Raw genomic sequence first — 14,770 nt, forward strand, 5'->3', positions numbered from 1 at the left:
TCTCAACCCCCTTCCCTCCTCTCAACCCCCTTCCTCTCCCCTCATCCCCTTCCCACCTCTCATCCCCTTCCCTCCCTCATCCCCTTCCTCCTCCCTTATCCCTCTTCCCCTTCCCTCCTCTCATCCCCTTCCTCCTCTCATCCCCTTCCCTCCTCCCTCATCCCTCTTGTCCTTCGCCCTTCCCTTATCCTCTTCCCACGTCACATCCTTCACCCTTCTCTTACCCCTTCAACTCCACCCTCATCCCTCTTCCCCTTCCCTCATCCCTCTTCCCCTTCCCTCCTCCCCTTCCCTCCTCTCTCATCCCCCTTCCCTCCTCTCATCCCCCTTCCCTCCTCTCATCCCCCTTCCCTCCTCTCATCCCCCCTTCCTCCTCTCATCCCCCTTCCCACCTCTCATCCCCTTCCCTCCTCTCATTCCCTTCCCTCATCCCTCTTCCCCTTCCCTCCTCCCTCATCCCCTTCCCACCTCTCATCCCCCTTCCGTCCTCTCTCATTCCCCTTCCCACCTCTCATCCCCTTCCCTCCTCTCTCATCCCTCTTCCCTCCTCTCTCATCCCTCTTCCCTCCTCCACCCTCCCACCTCTCATCCCCCCTCCCACCTCTCATCCCCTTCCCTCCTCTCTCATCCCCCTTCCCTCCTCTCTCATCCCCCTTCCCTCCTCTCTCACCCCTTCCCTCCTCTCTCATCCCCCTTCCCACCTCGCATCCCCCTTCACACATCTCTCCATTCCTTACTCTCTTCCATCTGACCCACTCCTCCTCCTCTCTCCCTCCCCCACCTGGCTAACTCCCTCCACTTTTCTCCATACCCGCTTCTTCCCCGTCTCTCAGTCTCTCCCTCTCCAATATTCTCCTCTCTATCTGCTTCTCTTTATTTTCCCCACCTCTCATCATTTCTCTCCTCTTCCCCTCTTGTACTACGTGCCTCGCTTGCCCTCACACTACCATCCCCTCTATACTCCCTCCCTCGCCATCTCCCTGCTCTTCCCATCTCGCCTCTCCCTCCTGGCTGCTTTCTCTAGAGCCTGCATGAAATATGTATGAGGCATCAGCAGGCATTGGATTGGCTGCTCAGGACTGAGCATTAAACAAACCGAAGGCTGCGGCGATGGAGTGGGGCAGAGGCGGCGAGAGAGATGAAGGAAGCGCGGGCGCTCTGCTGCTCCTCTGGCTGTCTCTGAGAACTCTTCAGATTGAACGGCCTAAGAAAGCAGAGCTGTCTGGCGCATCACACAACAGTGGAGGAGCCTTCAAATGCACGAAAAATGACACTCTTGTACCAAAAGAGCAGTTTTAGTTCTATTCTCTAATGCAAAGACTTGCGCTTCTCCAGACTTTATACAAGACACTGTTCATGGCTCGCTATAACATCGGTGTGAGGTGGTATGTATTCGTTTCTGGTAGAGGTAGCCGGTTCCAGGGTTCACTTATAAATACGACAAACCAGTAATGCTGTATGTTCTTTCCCTGGTCATTATTATTGCATTGCAAGTCACATGTACTGTGCTGCATCTGCCGCGCGCACTCTAAGCGTTGTGGTATGTTGATGCAGCAGGGTTCAATGGAAGATGATTGATGCTCACTGCTGCGCTGCCTGGCAGGATAGGGAATTACAAGAGGAAGAGGCCAGACATAGCCCTGCATGGGCACGGAGGGGGCACGATAGAGCTCATTTGGTAGGGTGTGTGGAGTGTACCTTCGGGAACAAGGGGTGCACCATGTTAGTTAAGGTTTATGCAACTATGAAGGCAGTGGCGTAAAACAAAATGTGCCCTCCACGTGATCCATGCTAAGGCCCCCCGCCCCAGCTTCGGTTGCGCTACACTGCAGGCCGATCATGCTGCACGGGTACACGATGCGTTGCACTAGGTGAAAGATATACATTTGAGTTTTAATGAGACCTTAAATCTTTCACCTAGCGTAGAATCAAGGGGAGGCTCCAGGCACCCACATGTACCAACCAACTCTGTTCATAGCCAATAATATTATGCTCAGTAATGATACCATAAGAACACATGTTCTGTCATTATCCCCATGTACGAACATTTACTTGTTGGCTTTTCCCTTAATGGCAGTAAAAAAATCTCCTGCCACAGGGCGAATACGTGTTATTGCTGGCTGCTGTATTCAAGTAAGACATTTCTATTAACAGAAAAAGGGTTGGAAAAAGCCTTAGCTTCCCCTATGCTAAGGTGGGATTTCCGTACCTAAATAAACTAAGGATAGTCTGTGTCAAGATGTCCAAAATAAAAGACTGTCTGTGTCCAAAACCTATGCTTGTCCACACATCTATTTGTATACAATGTGTAGGGATGTCAGCGTCAAAAAGAGAAGTGTTCACATAAAAGTTCTGAGCTTCTTTTAACTCAGGTTTGTCAACTGTTTCCCTTCCCTAAAGTTCAGAATTGTTCACAATGCATAGGTTTCCCCTCCCCAAGCTTTCAAGTCGTTCAGCTGTTTCAAAACACAGCTTTTTGTAATACTTTCTAGCTCTTCTGGTTAGGTTATTTTTCACCAAGTTCACAAAGTACAGTTCCTTATTTCAGTTCACACCAACTTTCCATGATATTCAATCACAAGCTTCTCTGCAGGTATTTTAAGTGGCTATTTCATAGGCGGGTGTCCTCGGTCTAGACGCAGTTGTCGGACCATACAGTCCACCCATTACAGGTCACGCAACCGAGACACCTGTCTTGCCTCTTCTTCCTTTTATTCACGTTGCCACTATTTCAGCTCTACACATCCCCATTATGCTTTACCATTTCTTGCTTTGCCACTATTCACTTGTTGCACTTTCATATATTCTTATGGCTCTTGCCAATGCTTGCTCTCTCTAGTTGCACAGTTCCTTCACAGCATAATATCTACACAACTGCTTTCATTCAGCTCAACATTCAACAGTACTTGCTTTTCATTCGGATGTGTATTCAAAAGTGCTTGCTTTCTTGCTTTCATTCAAAGCGGTATTCAAAAAGGTTTGCTTTCCTTTTGGTTCAGCATTCATTGAAGTTCCACAAGTGTAACATTCTCCTGTTGCTCCGGTATCCCCCTTCCTAGGTTGACTCCCTGGTCGGTGCTTACGGCGCTCCAGCAAAGTCTCCGGTCGCCACAAGTTCTTTCTCTCTCTCTCCTCATGTGGCGAATCGCTCAGTCTCCACAGCGCGCTCTGTGGCTTTGCTCCTGCCACAGATGCATCTCTCGCAGCTCGGGCCTCACTTTTTAGCTTTGCCTCGTCACGCCGATTTCCCATATCGTAGCTCGCTGCAGGCTTCTAGCTTCTTTCAGTCCCGCTTCCCGCTGCATACACACTGCATCGTTGTGGGGCTCTGGAGCACTCCCTCTGCCACACCACCTCCCAGAAGAGGTCTGCCCCCGTCCAGTAGTCCATAGAACTGCTTCCACAGCTGACTCCATTTTCACCATTCTTCCTGCTTTTAAAGTTCCCACCAGGCTGATTGGCCCGCAAAGGATTAGACTGCTCATTGCCAACTTTGAATTTAACTGGTGTGTGTATGCATGTGTGTGTGAATAAAGAGAGGATTTATTTTTCTAGTTGGCCTCTTCCTCGTCCCAGTACTTATTTTTTTATTGATTGATGATTTATAAGGTGCACTATACAGCAAGATGGTGCATAGTTATGGAATGATTTACAGAAAAAGTAGGGAAGGGTTTGACAATAGCCTATAAAGGATTGGGGGACATTGGAATCATAGTGAAAGGGAAATGAGGAATACCATGGGCCTCATTATGAGTTTGGAGGTAGCCGAACTCTCTACCGGCACCCGCGAATGGGCCACAACCGGCCCATTACGAGTTGAATGGGCCGGTAATTGCCCATTTGCGGGTGCCGGTGTGGGCGGGCTCCCAATCCTCATTCTGCCCCATAGGGCAGAATGGGGGTGGGGAGCAAGGTTGTACCGGCACCGTTGATAACGGTGCCAGTGCAATCAAGAGTTCTGCTCGTGGGTGCCGCTCTGCACACCTGGTCTGACCAGGCGTGCAGAGCGGCACCCGTGAGCAGAACTCGTAATGTGGTGGTACGGTAACGACAGTGCCGCTAGCACTACCGGCGCCATTGTCAATGTACCGCCATTTTCGTAATGATGCCCCATGTCTCACCCAAGGGTGCCTGGTCTCCACTCCACAAGTCTCCTCCACCCAGGTAGTCCTCCCTCGCATATTCACCCCCAGAGTCAAGATCCAATAGCAATAGCCTTTCTCTGGCCACCTAGGACGAAGATATATATTGGGGAAAGAAGGGAGGAGGCCCTCGGATTCCTCACGCTGCACACATGCTCGCCAAACTTCCACACCACATGTAAGACTACTCTTCATGTTGACTTTGCCCCCAATGCCAGTAAAACATGCAATGCTACAGTAAGAAAACATGTTCTTGTTTGGCTGCAAAAATGCCTGCACCCACCATGTAAAAACACGCATCATAGTGACCTTGCCCCGTAAGTGCGTAAAAAAAAAAAAAGGCCATGCCACAGAAAACATTCTGTCTGCCTGCCCCCTTGCACTTTAACCTTCCTATCCAAGACCCTCCCCATGTAATAACACTTTTCTCGTTGGCTTTGCCAAAAAAGGCCAGTAAAACATACAGGAAAACGTCCATGTCCCTTTGCCCAAGCCCCAACCTTGTAAACATTTGCCACGAATATTCCATAGTGACCAAGCGTAGTGAGGAAGCCCAGACCAACCAAATGGGATTCAGGGTTACAATTGTATTTTCGCTGTGTTGCAACTAACCAACGAACCATGACCATGCGTAGATAAGCCTCCCATCCACGTTACCAATTTGGAAAAGGAGGTTTATAATTTACTTGTGTTTTCAATCTGTTCGGATCCCTTATGGTTTACTAGAGGTGTGGGGCTGATTGATGGTTTAGAAACTGATATTCATCACTGGACCACTGATGCCCCGGAAGTTGACTCATCACACTTGGCTTAACATTTTCTTTACTGGGCATCTCTGATAAAGCAGGCATGACATGATAAATGTTTTTACATGGCATTTGGGTGGAGCCAGACTAGCTTTTGCTTACTGTGGCATGACATTCTTTTTGGCATCTGTGATAAAATCATTATAATTGTTAGGCCAAATCCCATTTGGTTGGTTTAGGCTTCCTCACTACGCTCGGTCATTTATTACTCAATGATAAAATGCACTGTTCAGTCAAGGTTGTATAAAAATATGTACTTTATTCTTATTACAACAGACAGTTCTAGCACACTACAAAATACAACCCACCCTGTAAAGGAACACAGAGGACAGCCAGTTTCACGAAGGGAAGGGATGCACTCTGGATACTGACAGGAGGGTAATCAGTAAAGCAATCAGTCTTAACTGTTCAAGATTATTTAATTTCAGCACCAAGGGAGCAAGGGGTCATAAATGTCACTAGGGGCTTTCGGGGAAGGACCAGGGGGACAGAACCACAATGTACCTAGTGCTTGAGATGATCTTGATGCTCGACAGCATTGAGTCGGTTCCAGGATGCTTTGCAGCTCCTGCGACAGAGTTGAAGACGGGAGACAGCTGCAGGTATCAGGCAGCAGGCAGTTCGGCGAGCAAGGTTGGATGGACAGCTCCAGGCTGGCCTACGAAGTGGCTCGGGGTCAAGAATTGTTGTCAGTCTGCTGGTTGGTGGATCTGGAACCCTGGTCGTGGCACCTCGGATGGCTTTAGTGACGGCAGCGTGACAACAGACAGTGGTGCAGCCAGTCGTGGTTCGAGGGCTCGACTGTCTCGAAAAGGTAATTAAAAGATGGACGCTGGTTGATGCTTGTTGTGGCACTCCTAGCTTCTTCGCAGGGCCTACTGGCTTTGGAGCTGCTGGACTGGTCCTCTGAGTCTGTTATTTCCCTCTGTTCCGTGAGAGATGTTTTGGAGAGGGATATTGCGTCTGTCAAGATCTATTGAGCTGTCACGCTCTTCAATGATACACGGACACGGAGCCTTTGTCTAACACAGCCGTTTATTCACACGATATCTCCGGAGTGCTTACTTCCCGTCCTATCCCGTCCCTCCCCTTCCTGTTGCCCCGTGTTCCCTCACACGTGACAGGAGAGGAATGTGACGACATCACACCCCCCCGATACTAAACATTAAGTTCACTATCAGGGCATCTCCTCAATGAGGCGCGGTGGTCGACGTCGGGATCTCTGGGGTCTCCAGTTATTTCTCTCACGCGACTCCAGAGGTGTCCAGCGGAGCTCATCAGCGTCGGAATCATCTTGGTCTCCTTCATAGGGTGCATCTCGCATCTGAGTGTCCATTGGTACGCACGGTTCGACTAGTGGTATGATCCCAGGCATCTTCTTGAAATGAGAGCTGTTTCTTGTTATTGTGTGGGCTGCTCCTTCAGCTGTGATGAGAGAGCCTTTCCTCTGTGTGATGGTGAGGGGCTCTGCATTGAACGACGCCATGTTTTTGCGGTGTTGTGGCTGTCGCACTACGACGATGTCCCCTGGCTCTAGATTATTCTCCTCGGCTCTCCTTCTCCGGTTTGCCATGGTTTTCATATTCATTTTCTGGGCCGCATCATGTAGTCTCATTTCAGTGTCTCCTTTGTACCGTTCTTCCTCAAGTTCTATGTGCGGTAGCCTAGTTCGCACATTCCTGCCAAACATGACTTCTGATGGTGACTTGCCAGTGGTACTGTGTGGGGTATTTCGATAGTCTCTCATTAATTTGCATAATAATTTTTCCAGTGGCTCTCCTGTCAAGCGAGCTATTTGCGTGGTTCGCTTGATACTTCCCATGAACCGTTCAACTGTGCCGTTCGCTTGAGGCCACAACGGTGTTACTTTCCTGTGGTGGAAACCCATGTACTCGGCAAAGGTTTTGAAGTCTTGGCCTGTGAATGGTGGTCCATTGTCCGATTTTACTACCTTTGGGATTCCGTATGTGGCAAACATCCTGTCCAATGCGGGGATGGTGTGATGTGCTGCTGTTGATGACACAACTTGTGCATCAGGGAATCTCGAGTATTCATCGATGACTACTAAGACATATTCACCCCCTTCCAGAGGACCAAAATGATCTACGGCAATTTCTTCCCAGGTTCCGTTGGGTAAGTCAGTCATTTTGAGGGGTTCTGGTCTGGTTTGAGGGTTAAGAACTACGCACGTGGGACATGTTTTCAGTAGTTCTTCCACTTGAGTATCCAGCTGAGGAAACCATACCCTTTGTCTTAACATCCTTTTTGTGGACATTATTCCCCGGTGTCCTTCATGTGCGAGATCAAGGACTCTTTTCCTTAATGAGCGAGGAATAACTAGTTATGTCCCTTTCAGTAGGAGTCCCTCTGTTTCTGCAAGTTCTTCCTTCACCGTGAGTAGACAGGTGATGTCTTGCTTGGTTTCTTCTTCTGCACTTTCTTTGAGTTGTTTTGCTTGTTTCCAATGTCCTGTTTCAAGACATCTCAAAATGACCTGTATTGCTGGGTCCAGGTTGGTTTCTCTGGCTATGTGTTCCATGTCCAGTCCTTGTGGTGTGCATTCTTGGACCACATACCTAATGTATTGGTCTGCAATGGATGGATCGGAGTGGCAGTCTTGATTGGGATGACGTGAAAGAAAGTCTGCAGGATTCTGTTCCTTCCCGGGTCGATGAATAATGTTGAATTGATAGTCCTGTAGCCTTAAGGCCCATCGAGCTATTCTGGGAGGCATCTTGGCTTGAGCATTTCCATAGATGAATAGTAGTGCCTGGTGGTCAGTGACTATGGTGAAAGGTTTTCCATATAGGAACAGATTAAAATGTTCGCATGCCCACACAACCGCCAAACCTTCTTTCTCCGCTTGTGAATATGCTTGTTCAGTTTTTGAGAGGCTGCGACTGGCGTATGACACTATGTGTATGGCCTGGTTATCATTGTGATCTAGTTGAGTTAAAATGGCTCCTAGGCCGACTGGACTGGCATCCACTATCAGCTCTGTGTGTTTCTGTGGGTCAAAATATGCCATGTTTTTGGCATCAGCGATGCGATCCTTGATGATTTGGAACGCTTGTTGGCATTCGTCCGTCCATCGGAAGTCAACGTTCAGTTTAGTGAGGGCTCTCAAGGGTGCACTGACGGATGCAAAATCCTTAATGTACCTCGTGCAATAGCTTGCCAGACACAGAAATGATCGCAAGTCGGTGACAGAGGTCGGTGGTGTTGTGTTTGTGAGTGCGTTGACTTTTTCGGGATCTGGAGTCATTCCATTTTTGGAGAAGATGTGGCCGAAAAACCGCAGGGTTGGTTTTCTAAATTCACATTTGTCCTTATTCAGGGTGAGGTGTGCTTCTTCCAGTGCCATGCATACGCGCATGAGGGTGTCGTCGTGCTGTTCTTGGGTTTGTCCAAACACAAGGATGTCATCACTGTAATTCAGACAATTCGGTACGTGCTTTATTATATTATGAATTTCTGACTGAAATATCTCGGCTGCTGAAGAAACTCCAAAACTGAGCCGCTTGTATCTGTAGAGGCCCAGGTGAGTAGCAAAAGTGGTAATGTACCGGGATCTTTTGTGGAGTTCCAACTGATGGTACCCCTTATTGAGGTCCAACTTTGAAAATATGGTGGCTCCGTTAAGCAAATGCACCATGTCTGTTATTCTGGGAGATTGATGACGTTCTCTCAAGATTGCTTCATTTGGTCTTCTCATGTCCACGCAAATACGAATGTCAGCAGAATCTTTCTTTGGGACTGGTACAATGGGGGATACCCAAGGAGTGGGGCCTTCAGCAGGTTCGATTATGTCTGCTTCCAAAAGTTTCACTAATTCGTTTTCTACTTGCTTCTGTATATTGATGGGAATACCACGGTAGTGTTGCGCTACCGGAGGGATATTGTTGTCTATGTGCAATTCAATTTGTCTGTCCTTCAATTTTCCCAGTCCCTTGAATAATGCAGGGAAAATCTTGTCAATGTTGGCAGTGGGATCTAGGTGCTTGTGCATCATGAGTCTGTATAAGACATGAATTAGACCCATATCGACTGCGGACTTGTAGCTTAGAATGCATCCACTATCCGTGGCTGCTTCGAGGACATGCATGCGTATTTCTTTTACGTGATCTTTGTATCGACATGATGCCATGAAAAAGCCTTTACAAGGTAGTGGCGTCTTGGAGCCATATGGAAAAATGAGTGCTCTCGCTGGTTGTAGTCGTGGCGCAGTTGGCATGTTGTTGTACACTTCCTCACTCACTACATTCACAGTGGCTCCTGTGTCGACTAGGAACTCAGCCGCCACTTGGTTGACATTGATGATGAGAGTGGGGCTATTCTCTTTTGCTGTAGGGTTTCCCAGTGCATATAGGTAGCCTTTTATCCTTGGTTCTCCTTTACGTGGATTTGATTCCTTCTTGGGTTTGTCCTCTGAGGAGGTGCTGGAGATGCTGTCAGAATGTGATTGTTCCACCAGACACCTGACATATCGTCGGGGGCGTCTTCTCCGCCCGGAAGATGAAAGTTTGTTGTCGCGCCACTCATGTGTGGGTCTTGATTGTCTTCTCTCTGACAGTTCTTCTCGTTGTCGGCGGCGTGATGTGTCATTCTGGTAGTGTGACTCACGATTGGGACTCATACGCCTAAATTCTTTTTCTGGTGAGGGGCGTCTGTTCCTTCCACTCCCTCTGGTTTTGCTGCGATAAATGAAACATACAGCTTTGTAATGATTTTCTCCTCCACAGGCAGAGCAGATTTGACCCATGGCAGGGCAGATGCCTTCATGAGGATATTCATGTCCACACCTATAACAGAATGGGTCTGTGTTTCCTTTGGTGTTACTCTCAAGTTTGTGTAAACTTTCATGCTTCCCGTGGATGATGGTGATGTCATCAAGACCTTCTACCTGTGCTGTTAGTGCCGCCTCGGAACGAGCTAGGCGTAGAATCTCTTCCAGATTTCGAGCCTTTTGTAGAAGCCTTTTTCTGAAATCACTGCTTTCACATCCTACAATAATCTGTGAGCGAAGGGCTTCTTCATTCGAGTAGTTGTTAAAATCGCAATGTTTCATCTTTATTCTTAACCTCATCACAAATGCATCCATTGTTTCACCTTTTAGTTGTTTAGTGGTGTGAAAAATGTGACGCTCGTAGTCCACATTCGTGTGTGGCGTGAAGTAGTTGGTTAGGGTTGTTTTTAATTTTGTGTAGGTGTCTATGTCATCTTCAGGAATTTCATCCAAAATGTCTCTCACATTTGATCCTATGGCATGGGTGAGCAAACTGTGTTTCCTTTCATCCTCCAAAGGCCCTACCGCCTTGAGACACACTTCAAAATCCCTCACCCACTTTTTCCACCTTGGTCCCAGTGTGCTGGTGTCACTCAGGTCAAAATTGGGGGGTAGCTGAGTTATTAGGCCTTCCGTCATGCCTGTGCGAGTTGATCTGGCAGGGGTTACTTGTACAGTTAGTGATTCCTCTGATGAATCATCAAGCATGACAGGTGAATACAATTGTGCACTAATTGTGTGTGGAAGCTTGAATGACAATGTCTACGTGTTTCCTTTAGCTTGACTTGAAAAGTGACAGAAAGTCTATGTGGTTTGCGTACCTTGTATGCTGTGGGGAGCCGATGCGCTCCACCCACTGGTGCCACTTCCTTTGGCGGGAAACGCTGTGAGGAGCTGATGCGCTCCACTCACGCACTTCTGCGTGAGGAGCAGATGCGCTCCACTCACAAGCACAGCCTTTCTCTGTAATGGGCCGTCACGGGGAGCCGATGCGCTCCACCCGCGAATCTCCTGCCCACTGTCGGCGGGAAAATGTCGTGAGGAGCCGACGCGCTCCACTCACGCACTTTTGCGTGAGGAGCAGAAGCGCTCCACTCACGAGTGAATCCCTTGTCGTAGGGAGCCGTCGCGGGGAGCCGATGCGCTCCACCCGCGAATTTCCTGCCCGCCGTGGGCGGGAAACAAAACGCTGTGAGGAGCCGATGCGCTCCACTCACACGCGAGTGTGCCTCCGGGAATCTGTGACGCAGTCGCAGGGAGCCGACGCGCTCCACCTACGACGCGGACGTGTGGAGTTGCAGGGAGCCGACGCTCTCACCTGCAGGTCTTCCTGTCACCGTTGGCGGGGAGTATATTCACTCCTACCCGCCGAACTCTGTCGTCGTGTCCGAAACGCCAGAAAACGAAAACTGCTGCGTGGATTTTCCCTCGTCGCCAGTGTCAAGATCTATTGAGCTGTCACGCTCTTCAATGATACACGGACACGGAGCCTTTGTCTAACACAGCCGTTTATTCACACGATATCTCCGGAGTGCTTACTTCCCGTCCTATCCCGTCCCTCCCCTTCCTGTTGCCCCGTGTTCCCTCACACGTGACAGGAGAGGAATGTGACGACATCACACCGTCACTCTTGAAAATCCTGGCCTTTCTTCACTGTACCTTCAGCCAGGGTCCAAATGAGTACTTCTTACTCCTTTTCGAAGTCGTCGGATGATCTGCTAAGTGTGGGGCTAAGCCTTCTTTTAAAGCCAAATGGGTCCCAGTGATTGGTGCAGGCTAAGCCTACCTTAATCAACCAATCCTGGGTCCACACCAACAATCTTCTGTTATGCACAAGTTCATAACCAGAGTGCTTTGCAACAGGAAAGGTAAGGTGTGCCAACATGTACGACTAAGTCCCACCCATCTTCCTGTCTGTTGTGGATCAAAGTGCCTCTATGGTTAATTGAGCTCTCTGTGGCTCCTGATCAAAGCGCAGGTTCCCCTTGAGGTTTGTGGTGAGAACAAACTTTCTGTCTCCATCAATTCACATACTTTTTCCCTCTGAAAGGGGGTCACTCTGCAGACATGTCATTCACTGCCCTTCATACAAAGGGGTGGGAGCTAGCTTTAAGTTGACACATTGCATATCAAAGAGGTGTTGGGGTTTCCAGTCCTCTTTCATCAGTTCTGCAATCGGGCCGATCTCAGGCCTGTTTCTATTAACTCTCATCAGTATGTGCTGCCACCAGCAGAACATAGACAATAGAGAGGACAGATCCATGGAGCCCTTGATATTTGAATTAGGCTTGCCAAGGCTGTAGGAAGATGTTGCCTTCCCCCTTCCTGAGATGCTTTGATGTTCCCGTGTCTGTTCACATTCCAGCTAAATGTGACAAGGAGGACTGCGCCTGTAGGCTGTGTCCCCTCAGAGTACACATGACTATGTGTTTGTTGTGCAGTGAGCAGAGTAAAATATGTGCAGATTAGACCCACATATTTTCTGAGGTTGATCTCCCATCATTCACTTTAATTACAACATTTCCAAAAAGCCCAAGCGAACGCACATTCCCTGTGCGGATGGTCGAATTCCTCACACCAAGCTAAGATATTGCTAGACTGGCTGTACCAAAATGCCACTCTAGCCACTAATGAATATCATGCTTGCTTTATATGGATTCCCATTAGAAATTATGTTTTAGCGCAGGCCTCCTTGCAGCACCCACCCTCTCTCTCCCTCACCTGTCCCCTCTCACTCTCAACACATCCCTCTCCCCAGCCAACTGGTATCCCCAAAAGCACCTCCTCTGCCCAGCATTAAACAAAAGCTCACACCATTCACTTGACACATACACTCATTCACAAATTAACCCACACATCATGCGCTCACTCACACAAACATTCCATAATACATATGCACACACTCGCATGAATTCATACATACCTACAAACATAGATCATAAACATGCAGAACCCTCGCGCACACAATTCCCAAAAATATTTTTTTTCTTAACTTTTTTGACAAATGCCTTGTTTCTAGGGACTCCTCTCCAGGCAGACCTTCGGCTCCACGCAGACAGGAACATACACCTGGTTCCTGTCATACGGAGGGCAGAAGAGCCAGAGGCCTCCATTTTGTACAACTTCCTTTTGAAGTCACTTACACTTCAGAAAGACATTATTATTGTTCCGGTTTAATAAGGAATCATTTCTTTCTAGAAAGAAATAATTTCCAATGAAGTCAGAGTGATTTCAGAAAGATATCAAGTCAGCGGCCTGCCTGCCCTCAGGGCATGGTGTGGTGGGGCCAGCCGCACCGGAGGGGCTACAGGGGCCCTTGCAATGCAATGTATAAAGGGTGTCCCCATTTTGGGGTAGATTCCCAAGAGGAACTGTGAATAAAGATCCATCCTGGTGAGAAGGACAACGTTTTCAGTGTAGCAGAAGCTACTGTAAGGAACTCATGGTGGCAACAGTAAAGACAGACAACAGTGATCATAGGTAAGGGCGTTTATTAAACTGTAAATCCATGGTGGAATAACACCTAAACTAAACCTAAATCTAAGATGCGAGCAAGCATCGACCATCAAATGCAAAATAAGGCAGTCCTAGTGGCGTGTCAAAAATAAAAGTGCCTACACCAAGAAGGGTGGGCGAGGGTTTCAATAAAGAAAGAAGTGTTTTCAAATAATAAGTCAGGATGTGATTGCCAGGGGTCTCTCTTCCACACGTTTTCAGCACGGGACAAGGCGGGTCTCCTGAGTACAGCACACACTCGAGCTTTCGCCAACACAAGCCGACAGTTCTGCTCCAGCTATTAGGTTCTCCGCTGGTTAAGTCTCTTTTAATAAAAGTCTATTGCCTTTGTGGCTTGATACTCTCAACAAACAAAAGATTATGTTGCACGTATGTCTTTGGCTTACAGCTTCACCTCTGGGTCCCCCTCTTTTGGGTGCAGATCCCTCACAAGATGTATTCAATAAATCAACTAAACAGTCCTTTCCTAATGAACTTTGCGTGATGATATTTCACCCGTGGATCTCCCTCAGCGGGCTTGGACCCCCAATTGACAAGGAATGACAGTTCACTTCTCCTTGTCTTGCAATACTTCTTGCTTCACGAATCTTAATGTCCTTTTGAACAAATCCCCAGGGTTTGCCCCTGCTAGTTGGCCTCTCTCTTCCGGGTTCACTCTGTCTACCATTTGCAGAACGTTTCACTGTAGCTGGCCCTCGGTAGGTTCACTCCTGTCAGTACCGTTCGCAGGGACCTCAGGCCCCACCCCTTCTCGTTAGCATCCCTCTGCCGGGTTCACTCTTGCTAACCTTTACGAAAACAGTTTGGGTACTTTTCATAACATGCAGGATTCGTCTCCCTTAGTTTCCCATCCATTTGCCGGTCAAAGACTTTCGATTGTAAGGAGCATTAGACAAGACCCCCCTATGACCACGTTGACCCCTTTTGCCTTTTCCTAAGGCCTTCTGGTTACTGTAGTTCAATAGCAGGGTAATCGCCTAGCATTCCTCAAGTAAACACCCACGTGGTGTTTGGTTCTGGTATGCTGGCTTTCCCCTTTCCTTATATCAACAGTTTGTTCATTTAAAGTTCAATTAGCAACTTGCTACTTTTGTTCAATACAGTTTGGTTTATTTATCGGCTCTCCCCTCAACTCACCGGCCGGTACAATTGGGCCATGCTTCTCTTCTCAGACTGGCTGTCAGCGGAGGAGTCACCCGGGTACCATTGATATCTAGTGCAACACACGCAGGCCATTGGTCCTGGCCTTACGATTCCTTCTCTTGAGGCTTTACGGGTCTCTGTCGATAAGGCCAAGGTTGCTTCTCCCCATGGTCTCCTCTCGACTCTCTGCATCTTTTGACTTCTCTTAAACTGCCGGACGGAACATGCTCTCAGGTCGTGTCTGCTTTGCTCTTCTGGTGCTGTCGTGCTCCACCTTTTATCCCTGTGGGGAAGAGAAAGGGCTGTTTGTGTGTGTGTGTGTGTGTGTGTGTGTGTGTGTGTGTGTGTGTGTGTGTGTGTGTGTGTGTGTAACATTT

The sequence above is a fragment of the Ambystoma mexicanum genome, chromosome 2p, assembly GCF_040938575.1.
Source record: "Ambystoma mexicanum isolate Mex_15411 chromosome 2p, UKY_AmexF1_1, whole genome shotgun sequence".
Taxonomy (NCBI): domain Eukaryota; kingdom Metazoa; phylum Chordata; class Amphibia; order Caudata; family Ambystomatidae; genus Ambystoma; species Ambystoma mexicanum.